The sequence below is a fragment of the Tachypleus tridentatus genome, chromosome 13 (assembly GCF_004210375.1).
Source record: "Tachypleus tridentatus isolate NWPU-2018 chromosome 13, ASM421037v1, whole genome shotgun sequence".
Lineage (NCBI taxonomy): Eukaryota > Metazoa > Arthropoda > Merostomata > Xiphosura > Limulidae > Tachypleus > Tachypleus tridentatus.
Window position 1 is genome coordinate 209991476 of NC_134837.1, and position 21498 is coordinate 210012973.

The following is a 21498-nucleotide window of genomic DNA, read 5'->3' on the forward strand; positions in this document are numbered from 1 at the left end:
ACACACTACTGTATAGTGTTAAGAATGGTTAAAACAAGTGACCCCTTCAGGCGGCCTTCGACTTCCTTTCGGGGAAATAAAACACACGTGTTGGCATGTTGTAGTGACGAATCTATTTCACTTCGCGCTCGTGTTGATTGCATGTCACGAAGTGACTCTTATGACCACTCGACTATCATGAATAAATGCGATTATTTGTGTAGTTTTTCTGAAATCTAAACAAAATATATAAAAGTAAAATACAAGCAAGGATTTGAAAGAGACACTTTATATCGAAGGTCAAAGACAGCCTTTATTTTAGCGTAAACAAAAAATACATCGCTTAACAGTTGGAAATGTATATATGTATATATATTGTTTCACTGTTATTATATTAAGAATTATTATTGTTCTTACATACGTTTTATATAATCACACCATCTGAAGTGTATTCAGTATTATTTCAATCACTTTGAACATAAGCTTCAAAACACTTATGAAGTATTAATTTCTCTGTTTACTCTCAATATTAAATCTGAATAATAAATATATATAACATCTGTTCCACTTTTTTACATATAAAACAAACTAATTGAGGCTGTAGTTTCTGTTGTACCTTAGTATTTACGTTTAATATCTCACAGAAGAAAGAAACGACACATCGTTGTTGTTGGTTTAACACATGTTGTTGTGTGTTAACCACACTTAATTATCCACAAATCACTGTTTATTTTACACGGTTATCGAAAAACTATTGTTTCACTCACTTAACACAGATCAGTGTCTCTTCTACACAGATATTTGGTCACTCGTGCACTTCAACAATGCTAAATAAAGATTCACGAAACTTAAATTCGAAAGATATCTGCAGGCTGTTTCAGACTTACATATAAAATCATACATGAAACGTGTCTAAAATATATTACTTACATTTATTAGTAAGTGATGAAGAAGTATCGTAGTTTTATTATGATCAGTTCTTAAGCACACGTCAAAGTTTCTGTTGTTTTTTTTACCCTCACAGACATTAAATTAGTAGGTTTATTCAACAGATTAATCGTGTCTCAGACCTTACAACGATCTCTAAAGGGCTATATTTCAAAACTGGAAAACGATATAGGCCTGCAGACAACTTGTATAGTGTAAAACCGTTTATATGTGTTTTGGTTTTAATAATCTTGAATAGATATATATGCGTATATTACTTTTTCTTAACGTATTCGGAATTTTCCAATAAATATTTAATTACTTTGAACAGCAACTAACCGTCTATAATGTCCAAGGAAAATCTTCTCTCAGTTCGCTTCTTCCTAGCCCTAAAAACTAAGTATAGGACCAGGGGTATTCAATCTCCTAGACTTTTACGTAATGTCTGTTTGTTGTTAAGAGCAAAGCTACAGAATGGGCTATTTATACTGTGCCCGCCAAGTGGTTTTCAGCGTTATAAGCCCTCAGACTTTCTGCTAATCCAATCTGGTGGACCTCGTGTTTATTAGGCTTGAATGTTTACGTGATTAATATTTTGTTGTTTTTTAATGTTGGAAATGAATATTTTCTTCACCATGATTACATTCTTGTCACACACTTATTACTATCAGGGTAAAGGGGTTCGTAAGTAATGGTTTTAAATAATAATACTTTTTTTTTTTTAGAATTTAGCCCACTCCCTACTACAATAATTCTGTAGCAATGCCCCTGACCGGAAATAAACAAGGCCAAAATTGAATTTAGTGTCGACTGACCGGTAGTAAACAAGATCAAAATTGAATGTGATGTCAGCTGACCGGAAGTAAACAAAACCTAAATTGAATTTCATGTCGGCAAATGTTGAAAACTTGGGACCATGCTTTAAAGTCTTGTTTTGGTTCCTTTTTTTTCACCGAAATAAAATCATTCACATCTTTTAACTTTTGATTTCACATTTTAGTCCCGCGGTTTCATTTGTTTTTCGGATAATTCCTACTACGATGTTGCTTATTTGGGTCCCGGTTTCTTTTTTTGGTTTTGATTTTTATTTCTTGCAAAGCTACTCGAGGCCTGTCTGCGCTATCTGTTCCTAAGTTAGCAGTGACAGATTAGAGGGAAGGTAGATAGTTAGTATAGCTCACCGCTATCTCTTGGGTTACTCTTTCTCCAATGAATAGCAGGATTGACTGTCACATTATAATGCCCTACGTTTGAAAGGGCAAGAACTTTTGGTAAAAGGATTCGAATTCGCGACCTGCAGATTGCCAGTAAAGCGTCCTAACCATCAGTTTAAATAACACTAACACACTTTACATTTGTTAGGTAATCTCATGTTAAATGAATAGCGTTGTAAAACTACGAATAAAAGTTTATCAAAAGACTTATTTAGTTTAAGAAATAATATGGATAATAAAAACTGTGCCTATCTTGTCATGAACCTACTAAAAAAATTGCTTCTTTGTTTTCGAGTTCTTCTGGCTGCGTAGTTTTTGAACTGAGTAAACGTTGTTTCTCAAGTTTCTTGTGTCTGAAAGGACGAGCATGTTCGTTGACGTGGGTTCGAACCGCGACTTCCCATATTACGAGTCGAACGCTCTAACTAACAGGCCATGAATAAAGAATGGCTTACGCTCATTGAAGCACTATTGTGTATACTTTCCAACCAGAACGGCACCTTACTGAACCGAACGACAAGGCTTAGTGACTTAGGCCTAGAGTTTAGGTATAGCCGTCTCTAATTTAGAGCTACTGAACAGCTATTTAACAGCACTCCCTACCACAAGCACTTTGTTTGACATTAAACTGAATAATAGGATGACTGATTGTCACTCTTATAACACATCTACGGTTGAAAGCATGATGTGAATTCAGCAGCGTCGTGGCGCGAACACTGAACCTTACAGCTTGTTTCTCACTAATTTTGTACTTTTTTGAACTGTGATATCAGTCGAAACAGAAACCTAGTTCTCGTGACGATTGGTCAACTCAGAAACTTATAATATAAGTTTATTACGAAACAGTTTTAAGAAATTCTTGCAACCCATGATCAGGCTGAAACAAACTTCTTACGTTCAGACTTTGTATCAAAACCGATACAGTTTCAAACAAAATGAATGAAATCAGACGAAGCAACGTTTCCTTTCTCTCTCGCCCAAAACAACTTGGTGATAACTATGACAAATGATGCTGGTTTAGGCTTAGCTTGCATATAGTGCTGAAAAACATCGAAACATATACTCCTCAATACGTTAGAATGTGTGTGTATGGTTATTATTATGAATGTGTATATATATATTTTTTTACTTTCTGAAAAATATTCGATGTTACGCGTCATAGCCTACGGTACATATTTAGATAATAATGTCTCCGAATTCGATGGATTATTTTAGGTACCTCCTTAAATGTAGGGCCTAGTGTTTAGCTTGTCAGACTGTGGAACGAGGGTCTGTGTTTTGCGTTCTGTTACTACAAAATCGAGCTTCGCAATTTGGGGTCGTGGATGCGTTATAAGAATGACAATGAAATCCTACTTTTCGGTTAAGTAGCACATGAGTTGGCAGTGGGTACTGTTGACTGGCTAGCTATCTTTCCTCCAGTCTCGAAGTCCAAAATTAGGAGGGACCACCGCAGATAACCCTTATGAAGTTTGCACAAATACCTTAAACAATCAATCACATTTTTTTAAAGTTTAGAATTAAACGACTTTTCCTCGCTGTTTGTTTCTGGAAATTTCTGGAACTATTAATAGAAATACTGTACAATAGATAATAATCAAAATACTTTAATAATGAAAATCAAAAACAGACTCAGAAAGAGTAAAAAGAAGTGTCTATAAGCCTAGCTATCTGTATTTAATCCAGTTGGCTGGTTCTTAAGTCTTACAAGTCAAATGTACTTTAACGACGTAGCTTTAGGCTTAATCATCAACTGCATAAAGCCGTCTGATAAGTTTTCAAAAAAAAAAAAAAGAAGTGTTCTACTCATTAGATTTATCGGCTTTTACGAACGTAGATTATTTTATTATGTTGGCATATTATTCTCAAAGCAGATTATTAGTTATAAAGCTAGATCAAGTGGTCGGTTATTCTAATGCTCGAGGAGAGGTGGCAAAAAACTTGTAATATTACAGATATTTTAGATCTGTATGGTGCGCATTCGCTGGCTCAGAAAAGTTGCGTTCTTATTCGCTGTATAAAATTTATAATTCCCAGCATGCTTTGCACAATAATCTCAAAAAACTGTATCGACCACTATTATGATTTATACGTTCATAGAAGGTTGTATGCATAATAGAAAAGTACAAATTCAAGATATAACGTGAAGGTAAGATTTTGTCTTTGTGTAACCTTCAGCCTAATAAACTGGTTTATATAACGTATTTATGTTGATGAAATTTACTTTTTTAATTTATTATTAGAGGTTTTAAAGTTAGCATTCTGAGCATGCCCATGACAGTTGTTCGCAACATCATGTTAACATAGGATTTTAATATGCTTTTGAAGACGAGAGACATTCAAGAACACCTATTTGTGACAGGTATAAATGACAGGTTTTAAGATAACATAAAGGCGATTTTTTGTTCACCGCTGAACGATGCCTAACTGGTTCACATATCCTACGTGTTCCACCTAACACCTTTCTAAATGAGCAAAGAGAACTTATCAGGGACATGCTATAAGTAAACAAAGTATTCGTACGTTCCTACACCCTTGTTTTTTTTTCTTATTCTAGTTTGATATTGAACGCGAACATAAATCAATCTTCACTTTGCACTATCATATGTTATTACCACTGTTCCTCCTAAGTTCAGAGACAACACAACAAGAATGGACTCGACCATTTTACTCGATTAGAATAAGTTACAGCTTGCTTTTTAGAATTGTCGTATTTATAATTTATTTCTTTAAAACGTTTGAGCTTACGTCACACATATGAATACACAGTGGTTATGAGGGTACGATTTGGATAGGACGAAATTTCGCAGTGAACCAGCACTAGTCATAAATTTAATGGGATTGTAACAAGGCATATATTGAATCTTCAAATTTCTCAGAAATTAAATCCGAATTTGTAACACTTTTAAACAGCAGTTATAAAAAAATAGAATTATTATGCTTAAGTCTAGAACATTTTATGGTATTCGTTCATAGCTGTGTGTTTTCAGTTTTGCCAAGACTTCTTGTGTGAATATATTTAAACACCTACTAATAATACTGTTTTTAAATAATGGGGCAAAATAGCTCATTCAAACTATGTTAAACTCAACGATTTCATAGATCTGTCGTGAGCTTTCTGCTAGTGGTAAACTATGTTTATATTACTTTCAGTTAGTAGTTTTGTAGCTAATTAACAAGGCAAAACAAATCTCTTTGAATAATATTATAACGAACTGAAAATCTTTACCACACTGCAACGAGTCACTGGGCAGTTTATAAACGTACGAAGTTTTGTGTTCTGTTTACAGTAACACCGAGTTAAACGTACGAAGTTTTCTATTCTCTTTACGGTAACACCGAGTAATTTCTAAACGTACGAAGTTTTCTATTCTGTTTATAGTAACATCGAATAGTCTCTAAACATACAGTCTTACGTTCTGTTCGCAGTAACAATAACTAGTTTTTAAGGGTTGGGACTGGTTGACACTCATGTTTGAAATAAATAAATAGCAGACGTCGACAGCCTTCAATGTACTAGAACAAAGAATAAAAATAACTGTATGTGGCTTAGAAACTGTGTAAAGGTGACCCCTATAATGTGTCCCCTATCAGAGCTACTTATTAATAATATATTTATAAATAAAAACGTGTGTAAATTAAAAGCTGCTAAATTTGGCGCACACCTAACCTGATATTTAAAAATATTGCAAATTGTTATTCCCTGAAAGTTATTTGACTATAATCTGTAACAAGGAAGCTGACCGGTAGAAACTATACAATCTGTAACAAGGAAGCTGACCGGTAGAAACTATACAATCTGTAACAAACAAGCTGACTGGGAGAAACTATATAATTTGTAATAAGAGGGGTGATTGGTAAAAACCAGGAGCATGATTATGGACACTCATTGTTCAGAATGTTTGAGAGATTGTTAATGTCCCCCCATTATTCTCAAACTACTACTTATATTTATCTTCACTTTAAGATGCCTCCCTGATCTATTCATAGGTTACATCAAAATAATCGTTCTGTAATGGTACTTTACGTGACATTCAAATAATCCTTATGTAATGGTACTTAACGTGGCATCAAGAAAGTCGTTACTTATTGGTACTTAACGTTTGAAAAAGTCTCCATACAATAAGATATATCTGATATATTAGTAATACCTCACACTAAGATAAACCTACCGTTTTCTTACCTTACACTAAAAATAGGATAAACCAAACATTATTATCTTATATAATGATAAGTATTTCTTTCTTTGCTGCGGGATACTGGCACATAGAACGGCTCTGAGTTTGATTATTTGTCTAATTACAAACTTTAAGCTCATAGTTGTGTCATCTCTTGACTGAGTTTAGATTTCAGAAGGTCAAACCCTCTTCAATGATGTATTTGAACACTCCCAATGTCTCGTAGATTAATTTACTCTATCCTACCTAAAATAATTTTAATTTGAGGATAAGTTGGTAGAGATCCAACCTATATCTAACCTGTTGTTACCTTAGCCTAAAACACACGTTATTTTTACAACATTAAAATATATCTAACTTATTTTTACCGTAACCTGAAACACATTTACGTTATTGTTACATAACATTAAGATACGTCTAACCTGTTGTTACCTTAGCCTAAAACACACGTTATTTTTACAACATTAAAATATATCTAACTTATTTTTACCGTAACCTGAAACACATTTACGTTATTGTTACATAACATTAAGATACGTCTAACCTATTGTTACCTTAACCTGAAACACACGTTACTGTTACAACATTAAGATACATCTAACCTATTGTTACCTTAGCCTGAAACACACTTATGTTATTGTTACAACATTAAGATATATCTAACCCGACTTTATTTCATCTCCGCATGGAAGTTGTTATTCATCCAAGGAGATTAACACAGACCTGTATACATATATATATTTTATTTTGCCGTTGTTTGAACGCTGTTGAACTACCAACAGTTTACTATTGTATCTCTCTGTCCACTTTCACACCCATATATCATTTGATTTTTTTTACTTCACAGAAAAGTTAAATTAATAAAAGACATACCATTAGTATCTGTCCTCAGGAGTGTTTCTTGTTGCTATTTTTTATGTTTAAGAATACCTTCTATGCTGTTTCATTCCGCTTTGTTCGTTGTTAAGAGCTAATTTACACAATGGGCTATCTGCGCTGTGCCCACCACAGTTATGAAAATCTGGATTTTAGCATTGTACTCCTTTACAAACAAAGACCAAGTTGTTATTTTTCCAGAGTCGTCGGTTTTGTGTTACCAACATGAACATGACAACGAGTAATTGTTTGAATCTGTACTCGGAATTGTTTTCCTTTCCTTTCTTTTCTATCTTTTTTTTTAATATACGATCTATACCGATATGTGTTTAACTTTTTAATATTTCAGATAAAGAGTTTTGATCATTTCACCACCACATCTAATTAACTAGGTAACTGTCGAGAGTGGCAGCTGGTTTGGAAAGTAGGGGTTAAGGTCATGAAGGAAAGCTTGAAAACGGAAAATAAATTATCTCTTAAGACGCAGATGTGAGACTTTCTTTCAGATTTGCCAAGCATTTTCGTATATCGCGTTTTTATTAATAATATACATGGCACCTGGCTTTAATATATCTATTTCTTAATTCTACAACTTATCGTATATAGAACCGTAACGGGTGAGGAAGACCCCCCTCCACCCTCGGGTGCAGACATAGTGAGTGAGGCCGAAGAAAGAACCCCGACCTTGGAGTTGGCGCTGCCGATAGGCGGACACAATAATCTTCCAGCTATTCTCGTCGTCTCCAGGCGTTATCAAAATGTCACGAATTGGCTTTGCAAGCAACTTGTGTGGCAAGTATCTCATACCCCAGGGGCTTGAGATAGGTACTTCGTGAAATACGGACTTGACTCCAGCTGACCGCCGAACAATCTTGATGTCTTTTATGGTAAGAGCTTAAAAAACAAACAAGAATCTGTTACAAGTATCCCATGTTTCCGCTCATACAACACGAAATTAAAAATACTAGCTTTATCCCAGCGTTCAGAAAGTGTTAAAATGGATGAAATTTTTAAAAACATCAATGAATAAGCCTTCAGTACAGGTATGTATTAGTGTCCAAAAACCCACATGAATGAAAAGAAAAGTGTCGAGGAACATAATCTTTGCAGACAACAGGAAATTATCCGACCCGTAATCCTTGTAGACAAGGGGAAAGTATTCGAATTACTAAAATAATTTTGTCATTTAACGAATTTGTAACATAACAACAACCTAAGGAGCCATAATGAAATATACAAATAATGTTTTTGGTTGTTGTTGTTGTTTTTGTTTTTTTTAAAGATTCCTCTAAATAACAACTGCTGAGTACCAGGAGATCGGTATGTTCTGGTCATCAGCTTGGACGTTTGACCCCTAAAGAATGCTCTTTCTGGTCATCGGTTTGGCATTCGATTCCTAAAAAATGCTGTATTCTGATTATCGGTTTGGACGATTAATCTAGGTTTGACATATTTCAATAACCTTTAAAATATTTGGGCTGACAATGAGCGGATAAAAATTATAAAAAGAAAGACAACTTTCAACTGGATAAATCAAAGTACCAGCTATTGCGTGAAAACATGTTAGTATACATCCAGTTATATACAACACACAGGTCCCGCACAGCTAATCCTCCTTCTGAGGAACTAGGACTACGAAAGCCCAAGATCGGTTAGTAAGACAAAGTATTGCAGCCTATTGTACTATGGTAATGTTCGCGTCTCCTGGCAAAATACATCTAAATAATTAACTGTCTCTAATTGTGGATTGACAGACAACAGCACGTTCCACCTATCCTTAGGCTGCTCTCGTCCGACTGACTAAGTGGATTTCATCATCACTCCTATAGCACACTCATCTCAAAAATGCGAAGCGAGTTTTGCGACAAAAAGACGTGAAACACGAACATCAGTTTACAGATCGGGCACGTTAACTATTTAGCCACGTCCGGACCATCAGGCAATGATCTTCCTAACTTCAACTTTTTATGGAGCTCAAACCAAGTCTGTATCTAAATCGTCTTTCTGATGTCATACTGTTTTCTTTTGACCTTTCTTTATGAATGTATCGCCCATAAAAAGTAGTTGTAGTTTAAAACTATTTTTATTCCCCTTTGAACTACCCTGTCTATCTTATTTTACGATATAAGTCTTTAAGTTTAAATGGACCAGAACCTGGCCTCGCCGAAAGGACATAAACAATGACGAGAAAAATGGAATTACTCATGGGGAAGAAGCGGGGTAGGAAGAGGCTTAGAGATAACGGTTGTGGTGACAAAGACTGTGGGAAGGACGAAAGGGGATGAAGGCCCCTTATAAAACCTCTTGCTTCGGCAATGAGCAAAAAAAAAAAGTTTATCTGTCACTTGATAAATACCAGATGGTTGTTATATATATCAGTCTTATGTAATACATTGTACTAGGGGTCTATATTTAGTTGTTTTGTTTTTACAAACTTTTTTTTTTAAAGAATAGATCGCTTTTGGGGCAAACTCTCTTTTGTGGTCGAAATCTCAACCTACCCACCAAAGTTAATAAATAAATCCATGGATGAACCAGCGGTAAGCCTAAATCCCTATCAAATATAGAAGATTCACATCATCAGTTTCACCCAACAAAACATTTGCAATACGTGGAGAATCCAGGTGTTCCTTCTGGAGCAACACCGGCTGAAGATTTTATGCATTCTTGGTATTATCAGAGATCCTGCGTTTACAAATCCATCTCTACTGCTAGTGACACTGACTTGTATTCCTAACAAGTAATGTCTTCACTCTTTTATTTCTTAACGATTTGCTTTTAAGTCTTATGCTCACAATAATCTGCACCCAATCCGTGGCTGCTATGGGTTCTTGAACACCCCCACAATTTATTGATATGAGTGTTGTAGCACCTCGAAGCTAAATAAAAAAATAAACCACCCCCTCCCAATAATATGGAAAAGTTAGCGTCGATGTTTTCAGTTGTAATGTACCTACCCCTCATCATTTTATTATCATTGGTACGACGCAGTACGACGTACGCTACGCGGGAATCGCACATTTCAATGAATCACATCAGTTCAGTGTGCATACACACTAACCCCAACCTACAGTAGGCCTTGTTGCTGTTTTTCTTTTGAACATTAAAATAATTCGAATATATTTCGTTGTTTTTTATTAGATATTGGTCTAGGAAAGTCGTATAGTCTTCAATACAAAAACAGTTATAATTAGTAAATGTTGGCCCGGCATGGCCAGGTGGGCTAAGACGTTCGATTATTAATCCGAGGATCGAAGGTTCGACTCCCCGTGGTACCAAACATGCTTGCCCCTTCAGCTGTGGGGTCGTTATAATGTTACAGTCAATCCCATTATTCGTTGGTAAAAGAGTAACCCAAGAGTTGGCGGTGGGTGGTGAGGCTCGTGTGAATAGATTTTATGCGGCGAGGGTACATGCGCAGTAAGGATCTTTTGTCGTCATTTAATACGAAATGGCATACTTTTTATCAGAACTGATACTTTGGCCTTGCACACTCAACATTAATGAAGTATTCTTTGAGACTAAATACTTTGTGTTTTTATCACTAATAACGTTAACGAAATGAAAAACACGTTTCAAGTACTTTAAAGAATATTTTGGCAAATATTTAACAGTTGCAGGCAACAGCTCATTTGTAGAAAGTACCCGAAATTAAGCGCTGCAATCAAGGGTTCGATTCCACTCGGTGAACAGAGCAGATAGCCCAAATTGGCTTTGTTATAACAACATGCACACACACCCAAGAATTTAAGTGGAAGTGATAACTTTGACAATAAACAAGTTACACAGACACACGCATTTATATATATATATATTTGGATAACTTTAAGACACAAGATTACCAGTTATTGCGTCTCCAGTAATAAAATATTTAGTCCTAGCACCCTAAAAGAATCTACGTACCATATGGTGACACATTTATTCAACCCATAGTCAGATACGTAGTAGCCCAACTTCTGCCGTAAATAAGTGCAGTGATATCTGACGAACAATCACTGAATTCATTTCTTTGTATAAGTTCTTTCGGCATTTAACTAACTCATTTTGTAACCTGTCATTTATCTACTCGTTTTCTTACTTCTATCATAACGTTGTTTTTATCTTCCATACCTTACGGCTTTTATATATTGTTCTGTATTGTTGCTTTAGGCCGGTACTAGTTGGTGTGCACTTGAATATTGTGTGTCAGTAAGATGTATTAATGCTGCACAATATCAGTGTTTCTCAACCACCGGTTATTGGGGCTAGGCAACAAACAAATACTGACAGAATACTCATAAATAAATCGTAACGTTTGTTTTTCTTATTTTGTTCTAGTTACTGTTTAATGGTTCGCAACAGTTTATAGAGACAGCGATACAGTGGTTCCTTGGGATCGTAAAGGTTGAAAAACACGTCACGATACTGTCTATTACATTCTTGGATAGATACTACCCAACATTATACTCCTGTGAAGACACTGTCTATTACATTCTTGGATAGATACTACCCTACATTATACTCCTGTGAAGACACTGTCTATTACATTCTTGGATAGATACTACCCTACATTATACTCCTGTGAAGATACTGTCTATTACATTCTTGGATAGATACTACCCTACATTATACTCCTGTGAAGATACTGTCTATTACATTCTTGGATAGATACTACCCTACATTATACTCCTGTTACGATACTGTCTATTACATTCTTGGATAGATACTACCCTACATTATACTCCTGTGAAGATACTGTCTCTTACATTTCTGGATAGATACTACCCTACATTATACTCCTGTGAAGATACTGTCTATTACATTCTTGGATAGATACTACCCTACATTATACTCCTGCGAAGATACTGTCTCTTACATTTCTGGATAGATACTACCCTACATTATACTCCTGTGAAGATACTGTCTATTACATTCTTGGATAGATACTACCCAACATTATACTCCTGTTACGATACTGTCTATTACATTCTTGGATAGATACTACCCTACATTATACTCCTGTTACGATACTGTCTATTACATTCTTGGATAGATACTACCCTACATTATACTCCTGTGAAGATACTGTCTATTACATTCTTGGATAGATACTACCCTACATTATACTCCTGTTACGATACTGTCTATTACATTCTTGGATAGATACTACCCTACATTATACTCCTGTTACGATACTGTCTATTACATTCTTGGATAGATACTACCCTACATTATACTCCTGTTACGATACTGTCTATTACATTCTTGGATAGATACTACCCTACATTATACTCCTGTTACGATACTGTCTATTACATTCTTGGATAGATACTACCCTACATTATACTCCTGTTACGATACTGTCTATTACATTCTTGGATAGATACTACCCTACATTATACTCCTGTGAAGATACTGTCTATTACATTCTTGGATAGATACTACCCAACATTATACTCCTGTTACGATACTGTCTATTACATTCTTGGATAGATACTACCCTACATTATACTCCTGTGAAGATACTGTCTATTACATTCTTGGATAGATACTACCCTACATTATACTCCTGTTACGATACTGTCTATTACATTCTTGGATAGATACTACCCTACATTATACTCCTGTTACGATACTGTCTATTACATTCTTGGATAGATACTACCCTACATTATACTCCTGTGAAGATACTGTCTATTACATTCTTGGATAGATATCACCCAACATTATACTCCTGTTACGATACTGTCTATTACATTCTTGGATAGATACTACCCTACATTATACTCCTGTTACGATACTGTCTATTACATTCTTGGATAGATACTACCCTACATTATACTCCTGTTACGATACTGTCTATTACATTCTTGGATAGATACTACCCTACATTATACTCCTGTTACGATACTGTCTATTACATTCTTGGATAGATACTACCCTACATTATACTCCTGTGAAGATACTGTCTATTACATTCTTGGATAGATACTACCCAACATTATACTCCTGTTACGATACTGTCTATTACATTCTTGGATAGATACTACCCTACATTATACTCCTGTTACGATACTGTCTATTACATTCTTGGATAGATACTACCCTACATTATACTCCTGTTACGATACTGTCTATTACATTCTTGGATAGATACTACCCAACATTATACTCCTTTTACGATACTGTCTATTACATTCTTGGATAGATACTACCCTACATTATACTCCTGTGAAGATACTGTCTATTACATTCTTGGATAGATACTACCCTACATTATACTCCTGTGAAGATACTGTCTATTACATTCTTGGATAGATACTACCCTACATTATACTCCTGTTACGATACTGTCTATTACATTCTTGGATAGATACTACCCTACATTATACTCCTGTTAAGATACTGTCTATTACATTCTTGGATAGATACTACCCTACATTATACTCCTGTTACGATACTGTCTATTACATTCTTGGATAGATACTACCCTACATTATACTCCTGTTACGATACTGTCTATTACATTCTTGGATAGATACTACCCTACATTATACTCCTGTTACGATACTGTCTATTACATTCTTGGATAGATACTACCCTACATTATACTCCTGTGAAGATACTGTCTATTACATTCTTGGATAGATACTACCCTACATTATACTCCTGTTACGATACTGTCTATTACATTCTTGGATAGATACTACCCTACATTATACTCCTGTGAAGATACTGTCTATTACATTCTTGGATAGATACTACCCTACATTATACTCCTGTTACGATACTGTCTATTACATTCTTGGATAGATACTACCCTACATTATACTCCTGTTACGATACTGTCTATTACATTCTTGGATAGATACTACCCTACATTATACTCCTGTTACGATACTGTCTATTACATTCTTGGATAGATACTACCCTACATTATACTCCTGTTACGATACTGTCTATTACATTCTTGGATAGATACTACCCTACATTATACTCCTGTTACGATACTGTCTATTACATTCTTGGATAGATACTACCCAACATTATACTCCTGTTACGATACTGTCTATTACATTCTTGGATAGATACTACCCTACATTATACTTCTGTTACGATACTGTCTATTACATTCTTGGATAGATACTACCCTACATTATGCTCCTGTTACGATACTGTCTATTACATTCTTGGATAGATACTATCCTACATTATACTTCTCTGAAGATACTGTCTATTACATTTTTGGATAGATACAACCCTACATTATGCAACTGCTACAATACTATCTACTACATTCCTGGATAGATACTACCCTACATTATACTTCTCTGAAGATACTGTCTATTACATTCTTGGATAGATACTACCCAACATTATACTCCTGTTACGATACTGTCTATTACATTCTTGGATAGATACTACCCTACATTATACTGCTACAATACTATCTACTACATTCCTGGATAGATACTACCCTACATTATACTTCTCTGAAGATACTGTCTATTACATTCTTGGATAGATACTACCCAACATTATACTTCTGTTACGATACTGTCTATTACATTCTTGGATAGATACTACCCTACATTATACTCCTGTTACGATACTGTCTATTACATTCTTGGATAGATACTATCCTACATTATACTTCTCTGAAGATACTGTCTATTACATTTTTGGATAGATACTACCCTACATTATGCAACTGCTACAATACTATCTACTACATTCCTGGATAGATACTACCCTACATTATACTTCTCTGAAGATACTGTCTATTACATTCTTGGATAGATACTACCCAACATTATACTCCTGTTACGATACTGTCTATTACATTCTTGGATAGATACTACCCTACATTATACTGCTACAATACTATCTACTACATTCCTGGATAGATACTACCCTACATTATACTTCTCTGAAGATACTGTCTATTACATTCTTGGATAGATACTACCCAACATTATACTCCTGTTACGATACTGTCTATTACATTCTTGGATAGATACTATCCTACATTATACTTCTCTGAAGATACTGTCTATTACATTCTTGGATAGATACTACCCTACATTATGCAACTGCTACAATACTATCTACTACATTCCTGGATAGATACTACCCAACATTATACTCCTGTTACGATACTGTCTATTACATTCTTGGATAGATACTACCCTACATTATACTTCTTTGAAGATATTGTCTACTACATTCCTGGATAGATACTACCCTACATTATACTCCTGTTACGATACTGTCTATTACATTGTTGGATAGATACTACCCAACATTATACTCCTGTTACGATACTGTCTATTACATTCTTGGATAGATACTACCCTACATTATACTTCTCTGAAGATACTGTCTATTACATTCTTGGATAGATACTACCCTACATTATGCAACTGCTACAATACAATCTACTACATTCCTGGATAGATACTACCCTACATTATGCAACTGCTACAATACAATCTACTACATTCCTGGATAGATGCTACCCTACATTATACTTCTCTGAAGATACTGTCTATTACATTCTTGGATAGATACTACCCTACATTATGCAACTGCTACAATACAATCTACTACATTCCTGGATAGATACTACCCTACATTATACTTCTCTGAAGATACTGTCTATTAAATTCTTGGATAGATACTACCCTACATTACACTCCTGTGAAGATACCTTTCTACTACATTCCTGGATAGATACTACCCTACATTATACTCCTGTGAAGATACTGTATTTAACATTCTTCGATAGGTACTACCCTATATTATACTCATATGAAGATACTGTCTGTCCCCCGCTAGTACAGCGGTAAGTCTACGGATTAACAAAGCTAAAATCAGGGGTTCGATCCCCCTCCGTGGTCTCAGCAGATAGCCCGATATGGCTTTGCTATAAAAAAACACAAACGCGTGATACTGTCTGTTACAGTCCTGGATAGATACTAACTTACATTATACTCCTGTTGTGATACTTTCCATTATATTCCTAGATAGATACTACCCAACATTATACTCCTGTTACGACACTGTCTATTATTTTTCTGGATAGATTGTCGTTGTTATACAAAATAATTACTTATACACTAGAATATTGCATTACCGTGCACTATCAATTGGACATTGGACAAGATTATATTTTTACATGTGCATTACTTATTGCACTCTCAAGTAAGTACTTTTGTACTTCAGAATACTGAATTGGATCACTCTTGAAGGTAAGAACTAGTATTGTACTCCAGGATACTGAATTGGATTACATTATAAGGTAGAAACTATTATCGTACATCAAGATACTGATCTGGATTACACTCGAAAGGAGGAACAACTATAGTGCACCAGAATACTGAATTGGATTATCTTCTAAAGGTAGGAACTACTATAGTACATCAGGATATTGAACTGGATTATAGTCTAAAGGTAAGAATTATTAAAGTACACCATGATACTGTACTGGATTACACTCGAAAGTAGGAACTACTATAGTGCATCAGGATACTGAATTGGATTATCTTCTAAAGGTAGGAGCTACTATAGTACACCAAGATACTGAACTGGATTACACTCGAAGGTAGGAACTACTATAGTACATCAGGATACTGAACTGGATTATAGTTTAAAGGTAGGAACTATTAAAGTACACCATGATACTGACTGGATTACACTCGAAGGTAGGAACTACTATAGTGCATCAGGATACTGAATTGGATTGCATTATAAGGTAGAAAATATTATAGTACACCAAGATACTGATCTGGATTGCACTCGAAAGGAGGAACTACTATAGTACACCAAGATACTGATCTGGATTGCACTCGAAAGGAGGAACTACTATAGTGCACCAGGATACTGAATTGTATTATCTTCTAAAAGTAGGAACTACTATAGTACACCAGGATATTGAACTGGATTACACTCGAAGGTAGGAACAACTGTAGTGCATCAGGATACTGAATTGGATTATAGTCTAAAGGTAGGAACTACTAGAGTACATCAGGATACTGAACTGGATTATAGTCTAAATGTAGAAACTACTATAGTACATTAGGATACTGAACTGGATTATAGTTTAAAGGTAGGAACTACTATAGTACATCAGGATACTGAACTGGATTACACTCGAAGGTAGGAACTACTATAGTACATCAGAATACTGAACTGGATTATAGTCTAAAGGTAGGAACTACTATAGTACATCAGAATACTGAACTGGATTATAGTCTAAAGGTAGGAACTACTATAGTACATCAGAATACTGAATTGGATTATAGTCTAAAGGTAGGAACTACTATAGTACATCAGGATACTGAACTGGATTACACTCGAAGGTAGGAACTACTATAGTACATCAAGATACTGAACTGGATTATAGTTTAAAGGTAGGAACTACTATAGTACATCAGAATACTGAACTGGATTATAGTCTAAAGGTAGGAACTACTATAGTACATCAGGATACTGAACTGGATTATAGTTTAAAGGTAGGAACTACTATAGTACATCAGGATACTGAACTGGATTATAGTTTAAAGGTAGGAACTACTATAGTACATCAGGATACTGAACTGGATTACACTCGAAGGTAGGAACTACTATAGTACATCAGAATACTGAACTGGATTATAGTCTAAAGGTAGGAACTACTATAGTACATCAGAATACTGAATTGGATTATCTTCTAAAGGTAGGAACTACTATTGTACACCAAGATACTGAACTGGATTATAGTCTAAAGGTAGGAACTACTAGAGTACATCAGGATACTGAACTGGATTATAGTCTAAATGTAGAAACTACTATAGTACATCAGGATACTGAACTGGATTATAGTTTAAAGGTAGGAACTACTATAGTACATCAGGATACTGAACTGGATTACACTCGAAGGTAGGAACTACTATAGTACATCAGAATACTGAACTGGATTATAGTCTAAAGGTAGGAACTACTATAGTACATCAGAATACTGAACTGGATTATAGTCTAAAGGTAGGAACTACTATAGTACATCAGAATACTGAACTGGATTATAGTCTAAAGGTAGGAACTACTATAGTACATCAGAATACTGAATTGGATTATAGTCTAAAGGTAGGAACTACTATAGTACATCAGGATACTGAACTGGATTACACTCGAAGGTAGGAACTACTATAGTACATCAAGATACTGAACTGGATTATAGTTTAAAGGTAGGAACTACTATAGTACATCAGAATACTGAACTGGATTATAGTCTAAAGGTAGGAACTACTATAGTACATCAGGATACTGAACTGGATTATAGTTTAAAGGTAGGAACTACTATAGTACATCAGGATACTGAACTGGATTATAGTTTAAATGTAGGAACTACTATAGTACATCAGGATACTGAACTGGATTACACTCGAAGGTAGGAACTACTATAGTACATCAGAATACTGAACTGGATTATAGTCTAAAGGTAGGAACTACTATAGTACATCAGAATACTGAATTGGATTATCTTCTAAAGGTAGGAACTACTATTGTACACCAAGATACTGAACTGGATTATAGTCTAAAGGTAGGAACTACTATAGTACATCAGGATACTGAACTGGATTATAGTTTAAAGGTAGGAACTACTATAGTACACCAGGATACTGAACTAGATTATGGTCTAAAGGTAGGAACTATTAAAGTACACCATGATACTGACTGGATTACACTCGAAGGTAGGAACTACTATAGTGCATCAGGATACTGAATTGGAGTATGTTCTAAAAGTAGGAGCTATTATAGTACATCAGAATACTGAGCTGGGTTGTGTTCCGTGGTAGAAAGTACTCCTGTACTCCCATAATGGTAAACTGTGTTCCTAAGTTGTATTCGTAAGTACGGCCACTAGGCAATTTTAGGAATATACTTATTATTGTATTCTTGAATATGAAACCATATTGTTCTTTTAGTAAAGCGTTTTAGTTGTTATGTAGCTAGCTATTATTATAAAAATAGGGCTGCTATAAGAAATGTTGTTTTTGTGAAACAAACAGGTATTGTTCTTACGTCATATATGTATATCTTAAACCATGAGATTTAAAGCCAAATTAACGGTCGTATCTTGAACATAAATACAAATATAATTAAAACGACACTAACGGTAACTTTATGTACTGAATGTACTAATAAGTAAAGCTAAGCCTAAAATAAAATAGAAACGTCCAAGTCTTCAATTGCTTTAGACATAGATGTTTAGTATAAATATGGATTAATTGAGCGTAAACATTTGATTAACAGTACTAGTATCACTTCGTAATTATTTGGGAAAGTTGTATTTACTCTGTGTCCTTTGTTTTGTTAAAGAAGTAACACGTTAATCTACGTGTATACATATATGTGAAGCTAAATATTGGTTTAATTACACGCTGTTGTTCTTTAACCAGAGAAACCAATAAACAAAGCTAACAGGACTTTTGTAATATTTGATTCTCACTATCAACAGATTAGATTAATCTTCGAAAACTGATGCATATTTTGAGACAAAATTATGTGTATTCTTACCTTCATATTAGCACTATATCGTCGTTACCTTTCACGTTATATCAGTGTATTGTGGTAGAACTAAATGATTATAAAACAGATAATAAATGTTATGGACGACCTTCATTCATCTAACGACGTGAGGGGGAGTACACAGCCAACTTCGAGTTAGGCCTAGCTGTACTCTTGATGTTTAGTCTGTCAGCTGTATATCTAGAGGCTCGAAACGTCGTAAACTTGGAATCATCGCAAGCATGGTATGAAGTTCCTACTCGTTAGATCCTTGTAAGAACTCCATACCTCGCTCCCGAGAACCCAACAGCGATGGGTTTTAGTTGTGAATGTTAGCTCCTCTGGTCTGAAGACTCCGTTGTCTCCGCTGAAATGAAGGTTATGTTTTCGAAGCTTGTGAGTCAAAAGAGAAAGCGGTTTAAAAGTGTTTATATTACAATACGAATTGGTTGAATTTGTCAACTTGCATTTCACTTGTTTATACTACCTACGTTTATCGGTAGGTTTCGGATGAAGCTGCTCTTCCTCAAGGTTGTCGCTGAGAACTTTATGAGTTTCAAAATTCCTTCAAAGGATACTGCAGCAGATGATCCAGTTTTTAGAACAAAGATTTAAGACACCTTTCAAGTGTGCGAACGCTGCAGCGCGGGAAGAAATCGCTCGCGTCCTCGTAAGTTGAGGCAGAACGCGTTCGTCCGGAAAAATGAGCAAACAGGGCGTTCACGTCAGTTGAGCGTCCATCTTGTTTAGCTTTCATCAAGTAACCTTATTGATTCAGAGAGCTCGGCGAAGGACCTCGTCTGCCAGTTTATCAGAAACTCAATCCTAAACCACCGCACTTGGTAATGCTAAGATAAAAGAAAAAGAAAACAAAAAAAGGTCATGCGAACGAAACGGTCTTTCTTCGCTCAGGGCAGAGAAGCAACTGCCTTTATCGCCTCGCTATCCTTGTCTATCTCGGATCGCGGGTACGTTTTGCCCGCCGGAACTGTGAGCTATTTCCAATTGCGTATTCGTGATTGGCTGGCACTCTCCAGTAGTGCCTCCTCTCCACAAGTTAAACAGCCATTCACAATTACATTCATCTAATTTTACCCAATCACTAAGCGCCGAAGATAATATTGTCTACGGTAGAGCTTTTCTGCATATTGTCATTAACGCGTTTGTCAAGAATTGGCCATAATGAAGCAAGGAATAACAAGAAACAAAAAAACTTTTTTTTTTTCGTTTCACTGCGCAGCTGTGTAAATGGGGCGCTGCCCAGAGAGGGGGCCAGTCTGGTGAAACGCTGCGTGAGACGTGTTTACGGGAAGAAGATTGTACCTTCTGATTTTATTAAACCTTCAGATATACGGGCAGTAAAACAACTAATATAGGACAAGGACATAATGTTTTAAATATGTTGTTTTTAAAATGGCGCTTGTAAATAATTGAGACCATAATAACACAATGGCTGTTACTTTATTTCGTCTATCGGCAGCTTAGCTTCACTAACCTTTTCGTCGTTTTCTTATTTATTACTATTTTATCCGGGTTCTATTTCCCTTTAACACTAACTTTCCTGTGTTCACATTAGTCCTAAAGTGGTAAGTGCATTCTTTCAGTGAAAGAAACAGAAACGTTTTCTTTGCCAGCATTCTTTTTCGTGAGTGTGTATTTCTATGTGGTACGTTCCTAATCACACATTTGTTTCACGCGCTCGTCACACGTTGGCCGAAAATAAACAACTATACGAGTAGTTAAGAATGGCAATAAGTATTGTGAATGGATAGATCTAAGCCACTGTAAGGGTACTT

General features: G+C 35.4%; 1 long non-coding RNA gene across 4 annotated transcripts in view; it reads right to left on the reverse strand.

The window, feature by feature from the left end:
• Positions 1–273: 273 nt before the first annotated feature.
• LOC143240078 (uncharacterized) overlaps positions 274–21498 on the reverse strand; it is a 141006-nt gene continuing 119781 nt past the window's right edge. Inside the window, exons 1-2 of one of the 4 annotated variants that reach the window (XR_013021559.1) lie at positions 19712–20187; positions 274–806 (exon numbers count right to left, since the gene is read on the reverse strand). This is a non-coding gene — a long non-coding RNA (uncharacterized LOC143240078). The other 3 variants (XR_013021557.1, XR_013021556.1, XR_013021555.1) reach the window with 3 other exon arrangements.